The sequence below is a fragment of the Sciurus vulgaris genome, assembly GCF_902686455.1.
Source record: "Sciurus vulgaris genome assembly, chromosome: 2".
In the NCBI taxonomy this organism is placed as follows: Eukaryota; Metazoa; Chordata; class Mammalia; order Rodentia; family Sciuridae; genus Sciurus; species Sciurus vulgaris.
Genome location: NC_136462.1, coordinates 49,612,990 through 49,635,704, shown reverse-complemented (window position 1 = coordinate 49,635,704; position 22,715 = coordinate 49,612,990). Strand labels below are relative to the sequence as shown.

The 22,715-nt window shown below is 37.3% G+C and overlaps 1 long non-coding RNA gene across 2 annotated transcripts in view; it reads left to right on the top strand.

The window, feature by feature from the left end:
• The window catches only part of LOC306650045, a 48,694-nt gene extending 31,402 nt beyond the window's left edge, over nt 1-17,292 (top strand). Inside the window, exons 2-4 of one of the 2 annotated variants that reach the window (XR_013760790.1) lie at nt 5,461-5,542; nt 14,341-14,501; nt 15,113-17,292. This is a non-coding gene — a long non-coding RNA (uncharacterized lncRNA). Of the gene's footprint in view, nt 1-5,460; nt 5,543-14,340; nt 14,511-15,112 lie in introns of both variants that reach the window. The other variant, XR_013760791.1, reaches the window with a different exon arrangement.
• The last annotated feature ends 5,423 nt before the right edge of the window (nt 17,293-22,715 follow it).

Here is a 22,715-nt window from a genome sequence, read left to right as displayed (position 1 = left end):
TTTCAAAATAGCTTCTAATTATGTTTTTTATTTCACTCGTGTCTTTTGTAATATTTCCTTGTTCATTCCGAATTTTAGTAATTTGAGTTTTCTCCCTCTTTCTCTTTGTTAGTGTGGCTAAGGGTTTATCAATTTTGTTTATTTTTTCAAAGAACCAACTATTTATTTTGTTAATTTTTCCGATTGTTTCTTTTGTTTCAATTTCGTTGATTTCGGCTCTGATTTTAACTATTTCCTGTCTTCTACTACTTTTGGTGTTGGTCTGCTCTTCTTTTTCTAGGACTTTGAGCTGTAATGTTAAGTCGTTTATTTGTTGATTTCTACTTCTTTTGTTGAATGCACCCCATGAAATAAATCTTCCTCTAAGTACTGCTTTCATAGTGTCCCAGAGATTTTGATATGATATGTCTTTGTTCTCATTTACTTCTAAGAATTTTTAAATTTCCCTCCTGATGTCTTCTGTTATCCATTCATTGTATAATAGTGTATTATTAAATCTCCAAGTATTGGAGAAGTTTCTGGTTTTTATTCTATCATTTATTTCTAATTTCAGTCCATTATGATCTGATAGAGTACAAGGTATATCTCTATCTTCTTGTATTTGCTAACAGTAGCTTTGTGGCATAAAACATGGTCTATTTTAGAGAAGGATCCATGTGCTGCTGAGAAGAAAGTGTATTCATTCTTTGTTGGATGGTATATTCTATATAAATCAGTTAAGTCTAAATTGTTGATTGTGTTATTGAGATCTATGGTTTCTTTATTCAGTTTTTGTTTGGACGATCTATCCAGCGGTGAGAGAGGTGTGTTAAAATCGCCTAGTATTATTGTGTTGTGGTCTATTTGATTTCTGGAGTTGAGAAGGATTTGTTTGACGTACATGGATGAGCCAATGTTCGGGGCATAGATATTTATGATTGTTATGTCTTGCTGATTTATGCTTCCCTTAAGCAGTATGTAATGTCCTTCTTTATCCATTCTGACTAGTTTTGGCTTGAAGTGCACATTATCTGAAATGAGGGTGGATACTCCAGCTTTTTTGCTGTGTCCGTGTGCATGGTATGTTTTTTCCCATCCTTTCACCTTTAGTCTATGGGTATCTCTTTCTATGAGATGGGTCTCTTGCAGGCAGCATATTGTTGGATTTTTCTTTTTAATCCAATCTGCCAGTCTATGTCTTTTGATTGATGAGTTCAGGCCATTAACATTCACGGTTATTATTGTGATATGATTTGTATTCCTAGTCATTGGACTCATTTGTGTTTTTTGACATGATTTGGTTTCTCCTTTATTTGGCTATTCTTTTAGGCTAGTTCCTCCCGTTGCTGATTTACATTGTTGTTTTTCATCTCTTCCTCATGGAATATTTTGCTGAGAATGTTCTCTAATGCTGGCTTTCTTTTTGTAAATTCCTTTAGCTTTTGTTTATCATGGAAGGATCTTATCTCATCGTCAAATCTGAAAGTAAGTTTTGCTGGGTATAAAATTCTTGGTTGGCATCCATTTTCTTTCAGGGCTTGGTAAATGATGTTCCAGGCCCTTCTAGCTTTTAGGGTCTGGATTGAAAAATCTGCTGATATTCTTATTGGTTTCTCCCTGAATGTAATCTGATTCTTTTCTCTCGCAGCCTTTAAAATTCTGTCTTTATTTTGTATGTTAGGTATTTTCATAATAATGTGCCTTGGTGTAGGTCTGTTGTAATTTTGTATATTTGGAGTCCTATAAGCCCCTTGTACTTGGATTTCCATTTAATTCTTCAGATTTGGAAAATTTTCTGATATTATTTCATTGAATAGATTGTTCATTCCTTTGGTTTGTTTCTCTAAGCCTTCCTCAATCCCAATAATTCTTAAATTTGGCCTCTTCATGATATCCCATAATTCTTGTAGATTCTGTTCATGATTTCTTACCGTCTTTTCTGTTTGGTCAACCTTGTTTTCAAGATTAAATATCTTGTCTTCAATAGCTGAGGTTCTGTCTTCCAGGTGATCTATCCTATTGGTTATGCTTTCTATGGAGTTTTGAACTTGGTTTATTGTTTCCTTCATTTCAAGGATTTCTGTTTGGTTTTTTTTCAGTATCTCCAACTCTTTATTGAAATGCTCTTTTGCTTCTCTTATTTGCTCTTTTAACTGTTGATCGGTGCGTTCATTTAATGCCTGCATTTGTTCTTTCATCTCCTCGTTTGCTTCCCTGATTGTTTTAATTATGTACTTTCTGAACTCCCTTTCTGACATTTCTTCTGCTGTGCTGTCATTGGGTTTTATTGATATAGTATCTAGGTTTGTTTTGGACATTTTCTTCCCTTGTTTTCTCATATTGGTCAGATGTCAGTGGGACTCTGTGATATTGTAGATTTCCTCTATTGGCTTATAGTGTTCCTGTAGATTTCCATTGTATCACCTACCAGCCTTCAGTAGCCTGAAGTCTTGGATTAACTTGATAATGTAGTGCTTCCAAAGAACGCTGCCCCTAGCCCGCTACTGGTTCCAGGGAGAGAGACCTGGAGAGGTCTCTTGCTGCCCAGCCCTGGTCCCAGTGGCTGCTTGCAGGTCAGAGGTCTCCACTGGCTTGGGGACTTGTGGCTGGCTCTGTGTAGACAGGCTCTCACTGGGCGGTCTGCCCCGAAAAGCTAGCCTAGAGAGGCGCTTCCCTCCGGAAGGGGCTGGGCTGCTTGGGGAAGTCCCTGGTGCCCTGTGCTGGTCTCTGAAGCAATCTGCGGGCGGGCCAGAGCTGGCAGCGGGTCAAATTCCAATTATTACATATATTTTTCTTTGCCCTCTTTCATTGGTTGGGATTCTCAATGTAGTGTTAAATAGATGTTCCCTTCAATTTCTAGTTAGCTTTTTTTAAAAAGTCATAAATAGATGTTGAATTTAATCAAATACTTTTTTTCTGTATCCATTGAGATCCTTGGATGATTGTTCATTTCGATCAGTTAATACAGTTACAGTGTTTGTTCTTTAAATGTGAAACCAACTTTGTGTTTCCAAGACAAACTGAACTTGATCATGTTAGACTTTCCTTTTTATACAACACTTGATTTGATTTGCAATTTGTTTGCTTAGGATTTTTTTTTTTTTTTTTTTTGGGGGGGGAGTGCTGGGGATCGAACCCAGGGCCTTGTGCTTTGCTTAGGATTTTTTACATATATGTTTGTGAATGCATTGACCTATAGTTATCCTCTCTCCTTCTTATTCAGTTTTCACTAATGCGTTACACTAACCCCCAAGTCAGTTTGGAACTCCTTCCTTCCTTCTTTTCATCTTTCTATCTTTCTTCCTTTCTGGTTACGCTGGAATTGAACACAGGATCTTCCTTGCACATACTAAACAATACCCTCAGCCCCAAAATTATTTATTTCTTGAAAGTTAGATACAACTTGCCTAGAAAGCCATCTACGATAGGAGTTTTCTTGGTGAAAATTTAACCCTATTGTATCTAGTAATGCTTTTTTGCTTTAAAGTTTTCTAAGTCTGATATTAATAGGCCATACTAGCTATCTTTGGCTAGTATTTGCATGGTATATATGTTTTCCCATCCTTTTAAAACTTTTAAATTTTACTCTTCACTTTCTGTTTTGGATAGCTTGTAAAAAAGAATATGCTTAGATTTGTTATTTTATTTAGTTGGCACTCTCACCTTATAACTGGAGCATTTATTAATGTAATTTTTCATGTGCTTAGGTTTAACTCCATCATTTTATTTTGTGATTTCTATTTGTCTGATTCTATTTGTTCAATTTCTTTTCCCCTAATTTATTGAATTCTTTTAGATTGATTGAGGCTTTTGGAACAATCATTCCATGTTTTCCCCTTTGTGTTCCTTAATGGTTACTAGGAATTTCAACCTGCATATTAACTTATAAAGTCTCAAAGGAAGCAATTCTGCTCCCTTTGGTATAACATAAGAACTTAGCACACTTTAACTTCATTTATCTTATTCCTGATTTCTGTTATTGTTGCTGGGTATTTTACTTCTGTATTCTTAAATTTTACTCTGTACAATATCGTTATTGTTTTATATAATCAGCATTTACCTATATATCATTAATGTATTTGCCATTTCTTTTTTGCATCTTAGACCATCCAGACTACTCCTTCTGTGAAGGACAATTGCTGAGTCTTTTTCTGCTGGTTCTTGCTCCGGTGCCTTGTTTCTTGTGTATTTTGTCATGTTTTTGTTATTACTTCTCTTGTTTGTTAACTGTAAACTGCTCATTTCCCTAAGAACATTATGCGCGTTCTGGGTGTCCTCAGAAAAGGGTGAACTACAGAGTCTTCATGGTTACTTCTACCAGGTGCTTACAGTTCTACCAGTCCAAGACCACTTTCAAATATAGCTGGAAATCATCAGGTGATGTGAATTTGAGCAGAATACCCATGTGAGCCTCAGGTTTCAGTTATAATTTCTTAAGAATGTGTTTTTATTTTCCCCTCTGAAACTTCTAAGCACCAAACCACTTTTTCTTGTAATCCATTCTGAGTTCACTTTTTTTTTTTTGCTTTGATTTTGGCCTGGGATTTTACCTTTTTTTTTTTTTTTTTTTTTTTTTTTTTAAGGTGTAAATGGACACCCTGCCTTTATTTTATTTATTTTTATGTGTTGGTGAGAATTGAATTCAGTGCCTCACACATGCCAGGCAAGCACTCTACCACTGAGCTGCAACCCCAGACCTGGGATTTTACCTCTTGGCAGTGATTGTATGTTTTAAAGAATATTTGAAATGGTACATTTTTAGTTACCAATGAGAGGCACTGTGAGCATCCCATATGATTGAACTAAAAGACATAGTCTACATTGTTTTCTAAGGGTTTTTAAAATTGTGGTTAAAATATACAAAAAAATTACCATTTTCACCATTCTTAGGTGTACAACTCAAGGTCATTAAGTACATTCATATTGCCAGGCAACCATCGCCACCATCCATCTCCAGAACTTTTTCATTTTCCCTATTGCTGAAACTACATTCATTAAACTATTGCCTAGTTCCCCACACCCTCAGGCACCTGAAAACCACTCTAGCTACCTCACAGGAATGGGAAAATTCAGAATTCATCCTTTTGGGATTAACTCATTTAACAGAGTCCTCAAATTTCATGAAGTTTCATTGTAGCATGTGTCCAAAGAGTTTTAAAGTGATTTTTGTCACAGTTAGGTCTTTAGTCACCCTGGAGATAATTTGTGTTGATGTTTGAGATACAGATTAAAATTTACTCCCATATGGTTATTCCCCCATTTTGCATTTATTAATTAACCCATTTCCCCCCCACATTTTTGGTAATACTTCTGCAATGTATTATCTATATAAATATAAATCTCTTTCTTATCCCATTGGTCTTATCCATTGGTCTGCTTGTCTTCCCAGAAAGCAGTCTTGGTTAAGCCTTGAAAGTAATTCTTAATTATCTGGAAAGACAAATCCTTTTATCTAGTAAATTTGTTTTTTTCTTGCCTCAGCTTTGGTCATAGAAAGGACCCCACAGTCCCAGAGTTGACAGTTGAAAGAACAGTAATGTGGCAGAATATTCAGGCTGAGAATGTAAGCCATCTGTTTTTTGTTTGGTTGGTTGGTTGGTTGGTTGGTTTTGGCCTTGCTGTGCTTTCAAGTCTTGTTGGGTTCAGTGTCAGATTTGTTTCTACTTGATACCTTGTTATAGCTACATGGATCAGAAAGCACTCATTTCATGGCACCACTTAGACTGAGTTGTCTGCTTGTGGGCCCTTTTCTTCCCAGAAACTCATAACCATCTCAAGAGCTGGAACAGTCAATATGTCCATTTAGTAAATATTTATTGAATGCACTGGTATATAGAAGATATATGAATAGACAGAGGTCCTGCTCTTACATTTATATTCTAGCTTATTGGAAGAAAAATAATTGGTTTTTAATTGAGAACAATGCTTTGCTAAAAAAATGCTGGAGACTTTCCTTGTGATTGTTGGTCTTTGTGCTGTACATTTAAAATATTTCTGAAGACATGACATTAGTCCATTTTTCAGTACTATAGTGAAATGCCTGAGGCAGACTACATTTGAAGAAAAAGAGATTTATTTAGCCCACAGTTGTGAGTGCTAGAAGTCCAAACAGCAAGGGTGTGTCTCCCTTGGTTGTGTCACCTAATGGCAGGAGCATGCGTGGGAGAAAGAAATTACATTACCCAACTGGGAGTCAGAAAGAGCTGAGTGGGGTCAGGGTTGGTCTTTTGCTAACAATCCTCGAAAGAAACTATCTTGATCTTGATCTCTTCCGAGCATCTATAGACCCAAACACCACCTCTGCACACTCTCTCTTTTTATATTGGGGATTGAACCCAGAGCCACTTAGCCACTGAACCATATCCCAAGTTCTTTTTATTTTTTTGTATTTTGAGGCAGGGTCTCACTAAGTTGCTTAGAGACTGAAGGTTAATATTGTCTCCCAGTACTCCCAACCTGGGGACTAAGACACATGAACTTTTGTGGGGACACATTTAAACCATATCCAATCAATAGCAACATGTTAATTTGAAAAAAATGTCTTAGCTGGTGATAAAAACTTCAGCAAAGGATAATGTTTTAGTGACTGGGAAAAAAAAAGGTCTTCACAACTAAGGCCAAATTTCTGACAGGCAAACCTATAGGAACAGATGAGGCTACCACCAAAGACTCAGCAAACTCTGAACACACCTGCCAAGCTGACACCTGAACACACCTCCTCCCAGCAGACTGGCCTCTTTACTTTCTCAGTGTATGAAGTAGTGTGGTAAAAAAAATGAAAAAGAAAAGTAAAAACTTCAGTCTTATTAATACTAGCCATTAAAAAAATACTGGCTATCCACAGCGGTGCACACCTGTAATCCCAGAGACTTGGGAGGTTGAGGCAGGAGAATCACGAGTTCAAAGCCAGCCTCAGTAAATTAGCAAGCCCCTAGGCAACTTAGTGAGACACTGTCTCAAAATAAAAAATAAAAAGGGCTGGAGATATGGCTCAGTGGCAAAGTGTCCCGGTTCAATCCCCAGTAAAAATGAAAATTAAAAATACTGACTACTCTATCTGAACTAATAACAAAAATTGAAAATTGCTCTTTTGGATAGATGTGTCCTGGCTTAGGGGAAGGTATTGTAGGAATTTCTTTGAATTCCGTTTTTAATTCTTTCCCCTCATATAGAATCAAGTAGATACTACAATGTATTTACAAAAGTCTGAATAAGTAGAAAATTGACTTCATTGGTTACCTTAAATACTGGTGGGTGACTACAAACTTAGCTTAATATTAAGCAGATTCATCCAATGACTTGAAGGCAACCCTATACATTTCTGTAAAGATTGCTATAATTAATATTTATCAGGGAATCTATATGAGTTACTTGAGACCTTTCACTGATATGTTGTAAAAATTATAATAGTCGTGGTAAAAATCATTATCATCAGACATCTTTCTTCCTAAAATATTTTTTTGACAAATGTTTCTTAGATCCTAAGACACCAAGAATGGGAGAATATTTTAGCTTAATAAGTGACATCTCTTTCCACCAGGTAATACTTATCAAAATGTATGTCACAATTCTGCTGAAATCGTTGCCCTGAGTTACTTGCATTACAATATTCTCTGTATATCTCGTCAGAGATTAGTTTGCCATCTGTGATTCTAGACTCTGAATTCTTAAAATCCTGTGACCACCCCCCCCAAAAAAAAAAGAAAGAAAAGAAAAGAACCTGCCTGGATTCTAACCCTCATATTTGGTATCATTTCTCTTTATTCCAGTGTCCAAATTTGATACTACACATAACCAAATAAGACAAATGGGAAACTCTTTTCCTTCTTTATATTAAATTTAAAATGATTTAAAGTATCAAAACAAAAAAAATGGGTAAATCGAATAGATGTACAATTGGCATGAATTGCAGTTGTTTTCCTGCAGCAGGTTGCTTTAGGAAGCTAATGATGAATTTCTCAGATCTGTCCACTCAAGTGCTTTGGGCAGTAGGAGTGTGAAGGAGAGGCTATCCTGACCTATCTTTACAATAAATAAGGTAATTTACCATCATTCTTTTGTGGCAGATTTCCCACCAGATTGGAAAAGGGCACCAAGTTTTTATTCTGCAGATGTACGTTAGTCCCTAATATGTGCAAGGCTCTGTGCTAGGTTTTGAGAATTAATGGTGAATAACTAAAATGCATCAGAGCATTCAGAGGCAAGTACTGTGCTGTACCACTATTTTACATGACAACAAAAATGACCTCAAGTCTTCTTGTGAAAATAAGTAGGATACCTGTGTAATTTGGGACATTGTAAGTACTCGATAAATAAAGAGCTTCAAAGATGATATAACCATGCACAATGTGTAACTGTGGAATGGATCCTGATTTGAAAAAAAAAAAAAAAAACAGCTCTCAAGGTTGTCTTGGGATAATTACAGATATTTGGATTTGAGCTGGATATTAGATATTAGGAAATTATTTTTAATTAGGTGTGACCATGACAAGGGGGAATTATATACTTTTTCCCCATTCTTTTTCTCCCCTGCTTTCTCCCCCAGCACTGGGGATTGAATCCTGGGCACTCTACACCATGGAGCTACATCCCCAGTCCTTTACTTTTTATTCTGAGACAGTGTCTTACTAAGTTGCCCAGACTGGCCTAAAACTTTTGAGCCTCCTGCCTCAGCCTCCTGAGTTACAGGTGTGCCTCACTATGCTGTCTACCCCCATTCTTTTCACTGAGCCATATCCCTAGATCTTTTTATTTTGAGACGGAATCCTGCTAAGTTTTGCTGAGGCTGGCTTCAAACTTGCAATCCTTCTGCCTCAGTCTCCCGAATTGCTGGTTTTCAGGTGTGCACTCCCCCCACCCCCGCCATGTCCCCTATCCTTGTTCTTAAATGATGCTTGAAAAAGTAGTTAGGGGCAACACACTGTGATTCTCTACAACTTCCTTTCAAAGGTTCAGAAATAAATATAGTTAGATAAAGAAGAATGTTAATAATAGTTACATGTAAGTGGTGGGTTTAAGAGTGCTCATTATTACATTCTTTCAACTTTTCTCGATGTTTGAAAATTTTCAGAACAAAAAGTTGAGCCATTTTAGGTCTCCTTTCTTTTTTTCTCTTTCTTGTTAAAAACAAGTCATGATTATGTAATTCCCCAAGGAGAATCTATTCTAAAAATATGAATTAGAAACTGGAGACCATACAAATTTAAGTAAGTTTCAGAAAGTATTTTGCTCTTTTTTTTCTTTTAAATGTTACATCACTCAAGGATGAAGAGATCTGAGGCAATACTCTCCATGAACTTTGTCACAATAATTATTGAATGTTTATTTCCCTGAACTGCATTGTACCTGGTATATTCACCTTCACCAGATGAGTTTTGTCTTCATAATTACTAGCAAGGTACTGTTTCTTAGACCGTTCACAAAAATGTTCACAATATGGCATTGCCTGGGGGATGGGGGTCAAAGATAATTAGAAGATGCAGTTTTACTTGGAGAGATTATAAACTAATTGGAAAGATAAACACAATGAAGCTGAAGAACACAGAACAATTTAGAAAGTATAAATTAATATAACGCAGTTTCAAAACAGCTTATAAAAACCAGACGTGATGGTACATGGCTGTAATCCCAGCAACTTGGGAGACTGAGGCAGGAGGACTGCAAGTTTGAGGCCAGCCTGGGCATCTTAGTGAGACTGTCTCAAAGTAAAAAATAACAAAGGACCGGGGATGTAGCTCAGTGGTAGAGCACCCCTGGGTTCAATTCCATCATTGAACGGTTAAAAAAAGAGTTTACAAGGAGAAAATTATAGCTAACAAAGCCATTGTAATAAACTAGATGGTAAAGCAATGGGACATCCTTAGACTTTACAACTCTGCATGAATACACTTTTCTTCAAGTCCAAGTAGATTTGGAGGTGAAGCACCTGGAATTTTCTGTTGCTATTGTCTACATTTCCGATTTAGGCAGACATTCTTTTCATGAAGTTAAAGCTCGGAGTAACACATGTAAGCATGGAGGAATTATTTCTGTGACTATAGTTTTATCATGTCCCCAAAGTCTGGAAGGTAAAGAGTGCATTTAGGGGCTGGGGAGATAGCTCGGTCAGTAGAGTGATTGCCTTGCAAGCACAAGGCCGTGGGTTCCATCCCCAGCACCAAAAAAAAAAAAAAAAAAAAAAGAGTGCATTTAGTATATATAATGTATATAGTATATTGCATATACAATCACAGTATTACTTAACATGTATTACTTAAGCATAATATCTATACGTTCCTTAGTGTTAGATTTAGGATAGTGTTACTGATTTTCTTAAAGAATACTAAAGAAAATGTTTGATCCCCTAAAAAGTCATGGTGGGAAGAAAATGACCTAGACTATAGGATCTAAGAATTCTTGCAGTTACTACAACAAATTAATTTTTAAAAATTATCCTGTATTACAGAGCTATTAAAATTATTAGGAAATTGTGTAAATATAAAATATATTGTTATTTTGGTTTTAATCATTTTTAATTAGGCAAAAAATGTATAAAAGTATTTATTTTTGCCTCTAGATGGCGCTATGTGTTTTTTTTTTTTTTTTTTTTTTTTTTTGTATGCGGGTAACACCTGATGAACAAACTATTGACATTTTCCCCCAGCTTTTTATTGGTGCACTATAGTTGTACATAATGATGGAACTTGTTGTTATGTATTTGTATATACACACAATATAACAGTATAATTTGTCCAATATCACTCACTACTGGCCTTTTTTTTTTTTTTTTTTTAAGTTAAAAATTGTGGTTTGGGCTTAAGTATTTATTTTATTTATTGTTTTGGAGAACTGAACTGCTTGACCACTCACCTACATCTTCAGTCTTTTTTATTCCCCTTGAGATGTGGTCTTACTAAGTTGTATAGAGTCTCACCAAATTGCACAGAATGGCCTCAAATTTAAAATCCTACCTAAACCTCCTGAATGGTTGGGATTACAAGTGTGTGCCACTACTCCTGGATGGACTCATACATTTAATGTTTATTTATTTGGCAAAAAATGGTCATTTATTAATTATTTCAAGCAGCTTATACTACTGTACTATTATGGCAGTTTTAAGTATTTATTTTATTGATTCATGAAATTCTCTTTAGAATGTTCTCAAAGAGAATGTTTCTACCAACTTACATAAAATTAGATTACAATAAAAGAGAGTACATGCACATCTAAATTACTTTACTGAAGGACTCCTTTTTCAGATAAATAACTTCTCTGAAGTTTGACAGACGGTATCAAGAACCTTATGTGGTTCAAATTCTAATCTAGGATTTCCACTTCTAGTATCCTTTCTGTATCAACTAATTAGAAATGTGGACAATTGCTTATATGCAAAGATATTGATTATAGCATTATAAATAGTATTTGTAAATAAGAAAATTATTACACAAATTAGGTATGGTTGTGCTATCTTCTAGCCATTTATAAACTTGCAAACAATTCTAAATGACATAAGAAAATGTTTATAATAGCCAGGAACAGTGGTGCATACCTGTAATCGCAGTTACTTGGGAGGCTGAGGCAGGAGGATTGCAAGTTTGATACCAGCCTGGGCAACTTAGTGTGATCCTGTCTCACTAAGGGGATATAGCTCAGTGGTAGAGCATCCCTGGCTTAAATCTCTGGTAATACACAACACACACACATACATAAATTCAATTTTACACACTGTAGTTCATGTCAACAATATAAAGTCAATACATTCAGATGCCTTTTTAGTTGCTCCTTGGTTCATCTTAAAATTGGCTACCAAAATGTTTCTTAGTTTTACTGAATTAGCTTCTTGCTAGTGCTCAATACTCAGAACCACCCATTCTTATTTGAGAAAACGTTAGCTCATCTGAAATTTCCTTTAGAATTTTGGATTGTCTTCTTGGTGATGCAACTCACAAAAAGCATATGCAGTGTATGTGGGGAAAGGTTAGACTGCAAAAGACCTTGACTTTTGTCTCGGAATTGGTTAGGAATTAACAGCGTAGCATTCCATATGGCACCAATTACTTGTCTGACATTTGGCAAATTTTTTATCCTATCCTTTTCTTTGCCTATAAAATTAAGGTTGCAACCCAGATGGCCAGTGACTCATGATCTGACAGAGGGGCAGACTATTTGAAATTATGCTTGCATTTGAAAAATTAGTGTCACTATGACTCCCACATATTTCAGATTCCTTTTGATTTGGAAATGCTTCTCTGCTAAGTGTCCTGTCATAACAATATCTACAGCAGGAAACTCATGTCCCGGCTGGTCACTCAAGCTTGCTCCCTGACCCCGTACTTTAAAGGCCATCATTTGCTTTCCATTTTCTTAGTGCTAAAGTCTGAATGTTTGTGTCCTCTCCAAAGTTCATGTGTTGAAATCCTAATTCCCAAGCTGGGGTTATTAGGGTGGGACCTTGGGAGGTGATTAGGTTATGAGGTAAGGGGAAATGAAATTACTACTCTTATAAAAGGGATGCAGAGAATTCATTTGTCCCCCTTCCACTAGGTGAGGACATAGCCAGAAGGTGCCATCTATGAACAAGAAAGGCCTTTAGCAGTCACTGAATCTGCCACCACTTTGATCTTGGAGTTCTCACTCTCCAGAACTCTGAAGTAATGCTTGCTATTTATAAGCCACCAGTTTGTGATATTTTGTTACCACAATCTAAACAGAATGATCTACTTAGCTACTCTGAGAAAGCACTGCTTAAGTGTCAGAGCTGAGGACATAGAAGCTGAAGCTGCTACCAAACCCCTAAAACTATAATCCTGCATCAGCCACAGCTATAAACACATCTGGAAGGGGCAGTAGCCACATGCACTAATGCTCTTTTGTTTTGCACAGGGAAATGTTAGCAGAAACTCTAGTGTTGAAATGTCTGTTCTCCCTAATCCTCCCCATCCAGGACCTGCTTAAAGTAGGTAGAATAGATAGGTGGCTACCCACAAGGTATGTTTGGAGGATACCAGATAGGGTGCTTTCTCCAAAAGGACTTCCCCCTTGTCCCCTACCTATTAGTTGGTGTAATTGGATTTAACTGTGGTTCTTTAAAGCTATTACAAATTCTTTATAAATACATCTTTCAGGAAGTGGAAAGAAAACCAACCTGAGAACAGGAATAATACAGAGAGGATCAAGTTCAAACAAAAGCTTTGTGAGGCTACTATGAGACTTTATGGAATAGATTTCACTCTATATTTCTTTTCCTTCCTTCCTTCCTTCCTTCCTTCCTTCCTTCCTTCCTTCCTTCCTTCCTTCCTTCCTTCCTTCCTTCCTTTTTTTCTCTTCTCTCTCTCTCTCTCTCTCTTTCCCTCTTCCTCTCCCTCCTCGCCTCCTTTCTTCCTTCTTTCTGTTTTTCTTTCATACCAGGGATTGAACCCTGAGGCACTTAACCCACTGAGTCACATCCCCAGCCCTTTTTATTTTTATTTGAAACAGGGTCTCACTAAGTTGCTTAGGGCCTTGCTTAGTTACCAAGGCTGGCTTTGAACTTGCAATCCTCCTGCCTTAGCCTCCTGAGCCACTGGTATTACAGTTATGCTCCACCACACCTAGCTCCCCACCTATTTTTTCTGAGAACAGCCAAGGGAATCTCCTTTTAACATAATGAACATCTTCACATTTCTCATCTGTGTTCATTCCAGTGTTATCAAGTGTACCACGCTTAAATGATCAATCACGTTATGATTCAGTTAGCCACATGTCTGATTTTATGTTCAGATTTACTTTGTGCTTATTTTAAAAATGACTTATTTGTCCTGAGTTATATTCCATTCTTGGCCATCAGTATGTTTATAAGCAAACTTCTACGTTTATCTCTGGGTGCTTTGCTTTGGTAACTACATTTGAAGGTATTAATAGTAAAATAATTCAACTTCTAAGCAAGAAATTGTAAAAATGTATTAAACATATAAGAAAATTTCTGTTCCTTGGCCTAGTAAGCTATAAACAATGAACAGACTATTTTCTCTCAAAATTCTTAGAGTTACTCATAGTTTATAATGATGTTATAAACTTATAATTTTACCACTTTGAACTTATATTAATTAGTGATGGAAAAAGAAGTAGATTTTGAGAAAACAAAATTCTGAGCATCCTTGATAGATCTTATACTATAACATTGTTTGGCCAGAGTTTACCTAGGGATAATTATAATTTACTTGATCTATTTTGTTGATTTTTCTGTAATTTCTCTTCCTCCTGTACTTTAAAAGTGTTCTCTGAAGTTTTTGTTACTTCTCCATTCTTTTCAACAAATTATCTATTGTACACATACTGTCTTCTGGGAATTATTCTTGAACTTGAAGCTTTGAAGTTGAATAAGACAGTCTCTCTCCATTTTAGTGAGAGACAAAGAAGATACAAGATAATGATACATGAACAGAGATATGCGTGAGCTTCTGAGAGATCTCATGGGAAAGAGCTCTTGATTCTATCTGGGAACATCAGGAAAGAGCGCTCAAAGAGGGAACCCTGACCTGCCATCATGATCTGGAGAAGAGAAAGTATGTGTGGTACGTGGTTGACCTGAGGGAACCGTAGTGCTCTCTGTAGGGTTCTTAGCCTAGTTTAAGATGTTCTGGGAAACTCTTTGGAGAAGGAACATCTAAGGGTTAGAGGAAAAATATGGGGTAAGAGTGACTTCTAGGAAGGTAGAGCAGAGGGCCAGAGCACAGAGGTGTTTGCATAGCTTAGGGAAGGCAAGTAGTGGAGAAAGGCTGGGAGATAGGATTTTTAAGGGGATGAGATTGCGGTAGGTTATAAATTGGGAAATGATAGCAATAGTTAGTACTTACTGAGTTCTAACCATGTGTCATGCACCATTCTAAACACTTAACATATATTAACTCATTTAATACTCATTTAACTCTGTGAAGTAACTACTATTTTATCTCCATTCTATAGAAGAAGACATTGTGGTGGCATTAAAATATGTCCACAAATTCTCTAATACTCTCCTCTTTAAGAAATAGACTCTAATTCTTCTCCCTCTGAATGTAGGCTGTACTTAATGACTTGCTTCTAACTAAAAATAACATGACAGATGTAACAATTTGTGACTTCTAAAACTAAGTTATAAAAGGCTTTAAGGCCTACTTCTTGTACTCTCTAGTAGATCATTCGCTCCAGAGGCAACCTTATGGAAAGGCCTACGTAATAATGAATTAAGCCCTCCTGTCCAGAGCCATTGAGAAACTGAAGCTTCCTGTCCCTGCCATGTGAGGCAGCCATCTGGAGAAGAAAAAACGTCTAACCCCAGTGAAGCCTACAGATGACACCAGCCCTGGCCTTGACTTCAACCTCAGGAGAGATCCTGAGTCAAAACTGTCTGTCTATGCTGCTCCCAAATTCCTGACTCAAAAAAAAAAAAAAAAAAAAAAAAAAAAAAAAAAAAAAACCTCAGAAATAGTAAGTATTAGCTATTTTAAGTTTTGAGGCAATTTATTATGTAGTACTGGATAACCAATACAGACAATGAGGAGGCATTAACATATTAAGTTACTTTTCCAAGGTCACATAATTCATAAATTAGAAAACTGAACTCGAGTCTGTACATCTAAACTCTATATTATCCTGCTGTGAAAAAGAGTTGGGACCTTTCTCTGGAGATTAGTGTGTATATTACACGTCCACACACACGTCCACACACACCATCTTTTTGTTAGGACTTAATCCTACAGTGATTGGGCACCAGTGAAAGATCCCTCAGTGCAGAGACTTGACTGTAAGGGGCTGCAACCAGACTTAGAGAGCAGCCTCGCATGGTGGGAGGAATCCAAGCAGGGAATGGAGAGATCCTGGACTAAGGCATAGGAGGCTGAGGATTAGTCGGGTTCAAGAAATGTTTACAGGGTAGACTTAAAGGACTCTGTGGCAGCTGCCTAGATATCTATGGTGTTGAGCTGTGCAAGAGATGGAAGAGTCAATGGGGGGACTTCCAGAACGGGGTAGATCATGGTTGTCACCATGTGTGTCAGGGTAATGTGGCAACTGGTGAGAGGGGGCAGCGTGGGGAGTTTTCTGCTTTGGAGGCAGTGTGTCTGAGCCTCTGAGAACCTCAGAAGATCCCTTAGAAGTGGGGTCCCAGCTTCCCTGGACCAGCATGCCCAAGAGAGATCTCAGCTGAGATGTGGATTTTGGAGTCATCTGCCAATTTTTTAGGGTATGGTGATGTCACATGTGTACCTTGAGAGGAAGAGAGCTCTCAAGAAGGAGGCTGGGGAAATCCTAACTTGAGGTGAGCAGAGAGAGAAAAGCCAGAGAAGTGAGACCAAGGGAAAATGGCATCAGAAAAGCAGAGGGGAAAGGCTGTTATAAGGAGAAGTTATCAGCATGTCAGATGCAGTCTCAGTATCTGAAAGATGCCACTTTCTGAGTCAGTGGAACTTGGTTATTGTCACCTCTAGGGCTGTTACTGGAAAGACACTCGGTAGAGAGCCTCACACCTTGCCTTCTGAGATCATAATCTGCTTAACTAATTTCGGTCCACCAAACATTTAAAGTTTAGCGCCTACTAGGCATATAACGAATGATTATTGAATGAATAAATACTTAATAATATGGACAGGGCACTGGGCAGCGACAATTTTTGCTCTGTTTGTATAAGTAATATACAAACAGATAAAAACTTCTCAACGAATCTCCCTGACTCTAAATTGCTCTAGATTTTAATGGAAGTTTAATGTCTTTAGTAGAGACACAAATTTTTATTTCTCTTATGGAAGAGCTATTAGTATTAACGACAACAAAAAGTACTCTAAGGCCTGGGATTCCAAAGTATTTCCTAATATTTTAAGATTAAGTTAAAAAAATGCATCCTGGAAATTTAATATGAATTAGACTGAGCTTTAAAAAGATTTTCTTTAATGACAAACTTTTTTTTCCAACTCCAGCTGATCTAATGGCAACTTCCTGTCCATCTGTGAGTCATTATTTTTAAAAGTTGTGTTTAAGTAAAATGAAATAATGTCAGTACTAAACTTTTTTTATAATTAGATCGAGTGATTAGATTCTTTTAAAATTATGCTTGAGTTGTCAATTAAGAAAATCACAGCAAAGTCATAAAATAATAGGTTTGTAATAAAGTTTCAAAGGGCTGAAAACTTTTACTGAGTAAAAAATACTGAGTTAGAAAATTGAATTTTGCAGCATTCATGTTAAAGGCAAAAAGCTTCCCACATATTTTAATAATTAAGACAATTAGAAACTTATAAACCAAGATTTCAATTCTGTAACCTTTTTAAGATAAAAGCTCCATTGTAAATCTGGACTAATTAGCCGAGGATGCTCACGAGGTAGGGCATAAACCCTCTAATATAATGCTGCTTACGGAGCGGTGGTTACGTTTCTTTGTTTTAATACTTCCAGAAAGCAAACAAATTAAAAAAGAAAAAAAGAAAGAAAAGAAAGAAAAAGGATCCATTGAGTTCATTTGGAAGAACCTCCATCCCCATCCCCCAAAGGAAACCTCATCCTTCAATGGCACTTGCTTTGTCTTCCAGCCCCAGCCCTCCTCAGGCCTCCTCACCTGCCCTGAACCTCTGAGCTCAGCACCGTGGAGTGAGACTTTTATTCTATCACTTTAAATTGTTCTATCGTTATTTCATGGGTGCTTAGCACAGGCTCATCTCTGGAGTTTACTTTTCTTTCTTTTTTCCGGCCCCCTCCACCCCGCCCCCAAGGTTCTTTGGCAAGAACCAGGGCCTTGTACATGCCAGACAAGCGCTCTACCACTGAGCTACATCCCCAGCCTTTCTTTTTCTTTTAATTTTATTTTGATACAGGGTGTCACTAAATTGTCCAGACTTGCCTGGAACTTGTGATCCTCCTGCCTCAGTCTCCCAAGTGACTGATATTATAGCAGTGTGCTACCACTACCACACCAGCCATAGTTTAATTTTCTTTTCTTTCTTTTTCTTTTTTTTTTTTTTTTTGTGTGGTGCTGGGGATTGAACCCAGGGCCTCCTGCATGGGAGCCAAGCACTCTACCAACTGAACTACATTCCCAGCCTTTTTTTTTTGGCGGGGGGGGGGGGGGGGGGGCGGGGAGTGCATGAGTAGGATTTATTGAAGAATATAAACAGGAACGGAACTTTTGCAGTGCAAAAGGGGACCCCATGGCAGGTTTTCTCCATCAGAGTGTGCTGATCCAGGGGCTTATATAGCACTTGGGTCACTGCTATTGGTCCTGGAGTTTAATTTTCTTGAAAGCAGGGGGCATTCTGAGTTTTAGCTCCATTTGCCCACAGAGGCATTAACAACTCTGATCCCTGAGCACACTGTTTCTGGCACTGAAATGGTTAATTTTCTGTGTCAACTTGGCTAATCTGTGGTATTCAGTTGTTTAGTGAAGTTCCCCCTCCCCAAGTTGTTTTGATGTTGTTTTTTAGATGTGATTAACATTGTGTTGATAGACATGGAGTAAAGCCAACTGAGCCCCATGAAATGGATGAGGGTGGGCCTCATCCAATTAGTTTAAAACCCTGAGAAAAAAAGACAGGTTCCCCAAAGTAGAAGGAATTCTGCTCAAGACTATAATAGAAAACCTGAGTTTCCAGTCTGCTGTTCTGCAGAAGTCTGGCTCCAGAGTTCAACATCAACTCTTCCCTGAATTCCCAGCCTGCCACCTGCCCTTCAGATTTCAGACTTGCCAACCCCACCACCACGTGAGTCAACTCCTTAAAATCAATCTGTGTGTGTGTGTGTGTGTGTGTGTGTGTGTGTGTGTGTGTGTGTGTGTTTATGTGTATTTTATTGGTTTGGCTTCTCTGGATTATCCTATCTAATATAAATATGGAAAACCTATAGTAAAGGACAGATATGATTGTAAGAAATTTTACTGGGCTATATCATTTTTATAGTAACCCTTAAGGAAACTATCATCTAGTTAGCAATTTGCAAAAGTGATAGGTCCTGAAGGAACTTTAAAGAACTTAGCTAACTACAGTATGTCCAAACCAAACCAAACTTAGGTGTTGCTGATTTTAGCTTTTTATTTGGAAATAATTTTACTCTTACAGAAAAGTTGCAAGAATAAGAATAGTACCAAGAAAACTGGTAGAACTTCTACCCAGCTTTACATAGTTTTCTATTTTATTATTGTGCACACACTTGTTCTCTTCATATACACAGATGAAACATTTCTTTTTCGGAGGGGCTGAAGGTATATAGCTCAAATGTACAATGCCCTGGGTTTGATCCCCAGCCCAGCAAAAGGAAAAAAATCATTTTGAGCCATATGAAGGTCAGTGACATACGCAGTGACTCTTTACCTCTAAATGCTACAGTGTGTATTTCTTAAGAATAGGTATGTTCTCTTACTAATCCATTATAGTGAACAATGAAAGTAAATTTAATATAGACATAATGTATCTGTAATCCACATTCCAATTGAATTCATTGTTCACTAGAAATAATAATTTTCCTTTTAAAGCATTTTTATTCCTTTCATATAAGATTAAGTTGATCTCCATTTCCATAGTCTTTCTTTGTCTTTGACATAGGTGCCATCAATTTTGATCGAAGATTGCCAAGGAAATTATTCAGCTAAAGCCAGTTTCCACAAGAGATAAACCAGCATGCAATGTAATTTTCCTACTAAGACTTCATTAGGATGGCTCAGAATCTTGGATATGAAGCGCTTAACCTAGTGATACCTAATTAAATAAGCTTGGTGACCTGGTCCTGGTTCTCTAGTGTTTCCTCTTTGCCTTGGGCACAGTCAGTGGGCAAAGCAGACTTTTCATCTGAAGTTCTGTGACTAAGAGCTTATTCGGAATTAGAGCTGGATTTGGGAATTAGAACCAGACCTGTGTTTTTCAGCTAATTCATAACATGAGAGAAAACTAAGAGCACAAATTAAAAAAACAAAACAAAACAAAAAAAAAAACAATGAGAAGACATTGAAGTCACTGGGAACAGGCTTTTCCAAAATATATTCTCTTAAGCTTTATTTAATGTATTTTATAAAAAAACGAATTTAATTAGGCTAGATTTTGCCCATGTCAAGCTCTGGCCTTTTTTTTTTTTTTTTTTAAATTGAGGAGAACATTTGATTAAATTACTATTCATCTGAAAACAGTAATTGACGGGGAAAACCCATTAGATGCAGAGACAGATAACATTGAAGAGTTAATTGGCAACCAAAACCAAATGATGTCATATACATAACTAAGGAAAGACTCTTCATTTCATTGCCATTTATTTTTCTGCCCTGTCATAAGGTCTGGTTAAAATCACTGTCATGAAACTTTTTGGACCAAAAATGGAAGTCATGTAGTATATCATGTAACATCCTCATTTTGGCTGACTCATTGTGTTGGCCTGGTTTTTGCTACAGATGAACATAGGGAAGGTTCATATCATTTAGGGGAAATGTTTTGGATAACAGAGCAGAGAAAACACAATTAAAGAGATTTCTGAATTAAGCATGTTCTTAAAATAAGAAAATTTATTCAAAGGATTTTCTTGTGGATATTGACTTAGAATATGATGGGGGAGATTAGATGATTGACAAGTAGCTAATGACCCATCAGAAAAACCCAAGGTAGCAGATGTTACTTTTGTGAAAAAGAAGTTTGTGTGTGTGTTTGTGTTACTTAGAAAACCTGAAGACTTACAGCTTAGGATCTGACTTCCTTAACAAGACTCCTAAAGCTCAAGAAGTAAAATTAAGAATCAACAAATGGGATGTACTCAAAATAAAAAAAACTTCTCAGCAAAGGAAACAATAACGTGCAGAAAGAGCCTACAGAATGGGAAAAAATCTTTACTACCCACACCTCAGATAGAGAGCACTAATCTCCAGGATATATAAAGAACTCAAAAATCTTAACACCAAAAAAACAAATAATCCAATCAATAAATGGGCTTAGGAACTGAACAGACACTTCATAGAAGAAGAAATATAATTGATCAACAAACACATGAAAAAATGTTTATCATCTCTAGCAATTACAGAAATGCAAATCAAAACTACTCTAAGATTTTATCTCACTCTAGTCAGAATGGCAATTATCAAGAATACAAACAATAATTATTGGCAAGAATGTGGGGGAAAAGGCATACTCATACATTGCTAGTGGGACTACAAATTGTACAACCAATATGGAAAGCAGTATGGAGATTCCTAAGAAAACTTGGAATAGAACCAGCTATCCTACTCCTCGGTTTATACCCAAAGCACTTAAAATTAGCATACTTCAGTGACACAGTCACATGATGTTTATAGCAGCTCAATTCACAGTAGTTGAACTATGTCACCAACCTAGATGCCCTTCAACAGATGAGTGGATAAAGAAAACACTGTACATATACACAATGGAATATTACTCAACCTTAAAGAGGAATGTAATTATGGCATTTGCAGGTAAGTGGATGGAACTGGAGACTATCACGCTAAGTGAAATGAGCCAATTCTAAAAATCCAAATGCTGAATATTTTCTCTGATAAGTGGATGCTGATCCATAGTGGGAGGTGTGTAGGGAAGAATGAAGGAACTTTAGGTTATGCAGAGGGGAGTTGGTTGGGGTTGGGATGATGGGGATGGGGATAACAGTAGAATGAGACAGATTTTATTACCTAATATGTGTGTGTGTGTGTGTGTGTGTGTGTGTGTGTGTGTGTGTGTGTGAAAAAAATAAAAAGAAAAAAAAAAGGGTGGGGATGTGGCTCAGAGTTTAAGTACCCTGGGTTCAACCCACAGTACCAAAAAAAAAAAAAAAAAAAAAAAAAAAGAATTATGACTCATTTCCATTTCTTTTCTTATTTGATTTAAAATTGTTAACTATATTTTATACTAATATGATTATATCTATGGAGTTCATAATAAAAAATATTCACGCACACAAAAAAGAAAACCTGCTGACTTAAATAATTTAGTTAAAAAAAAAACCCACTAAGGCTGGGACTGTGGCTCAGTGGTAGAGCGCTTGCCTCGCATGTGCAAGGCACTGGGTTCGATCCTCAGCACCACATAAAAATAAATAAGTAAAGATATTGTGTCCACCTACAACTAAAAAATATTTAAAATAAAACCCACTAAATAACCTTGTCTCTTAGAAACAAACTGATTGTGGGTTCCATGACCAAAGTCAGGAAGCTAGTAATAGTGTCTGAAGACAAATGAGCCAGTTACCTCATCCAGTCGACACCTTGCTCTGGCAACCCACATGGCCCTGGGCCAGAGGGAGGTCTGCTGATGCCTAGTGCAGAGCCCCTCTGAGGAGCTGACGAGACGACAGTCTGCAGACACATTTGCAGCTGGTTTTCATCACACACCACACCGAAGGCAGATATGGTCTTAGTACATGTTGGTCTTGCTCTAAGAAACAACTTAGAGGAGGAAGCGTCTCCTTGGGGTTCACGGTTTCAGCGTTCTCAGTTCCTAGACGGCCAACTCCATCACTCTTGGCTTGAGTGAGGAAGCCCACCTGGGAGAAGCTGCTTGGCTGTGGCAGGGTCAGGAAGAGCCAGGAAGAGAGAAGGGACATCACGATGCCTCCTCAGTGACCCCTCCTCCAGCCACAGCGCACCTGCCTACAGTAACCACCCAGACAGTCCATTCACACCAGGATGGGCTGATGAGAATGCAGCTCTCGCAGTCCAATCATTTTACCTCTGAATATTCCTACATTAACAGGAGCCTTTGGGGGCGCCTCATATCCAAACCGTAACAGGAGTCATTGGAACGAAGGGTGGTTAGTTTCTGTCAGTGAGC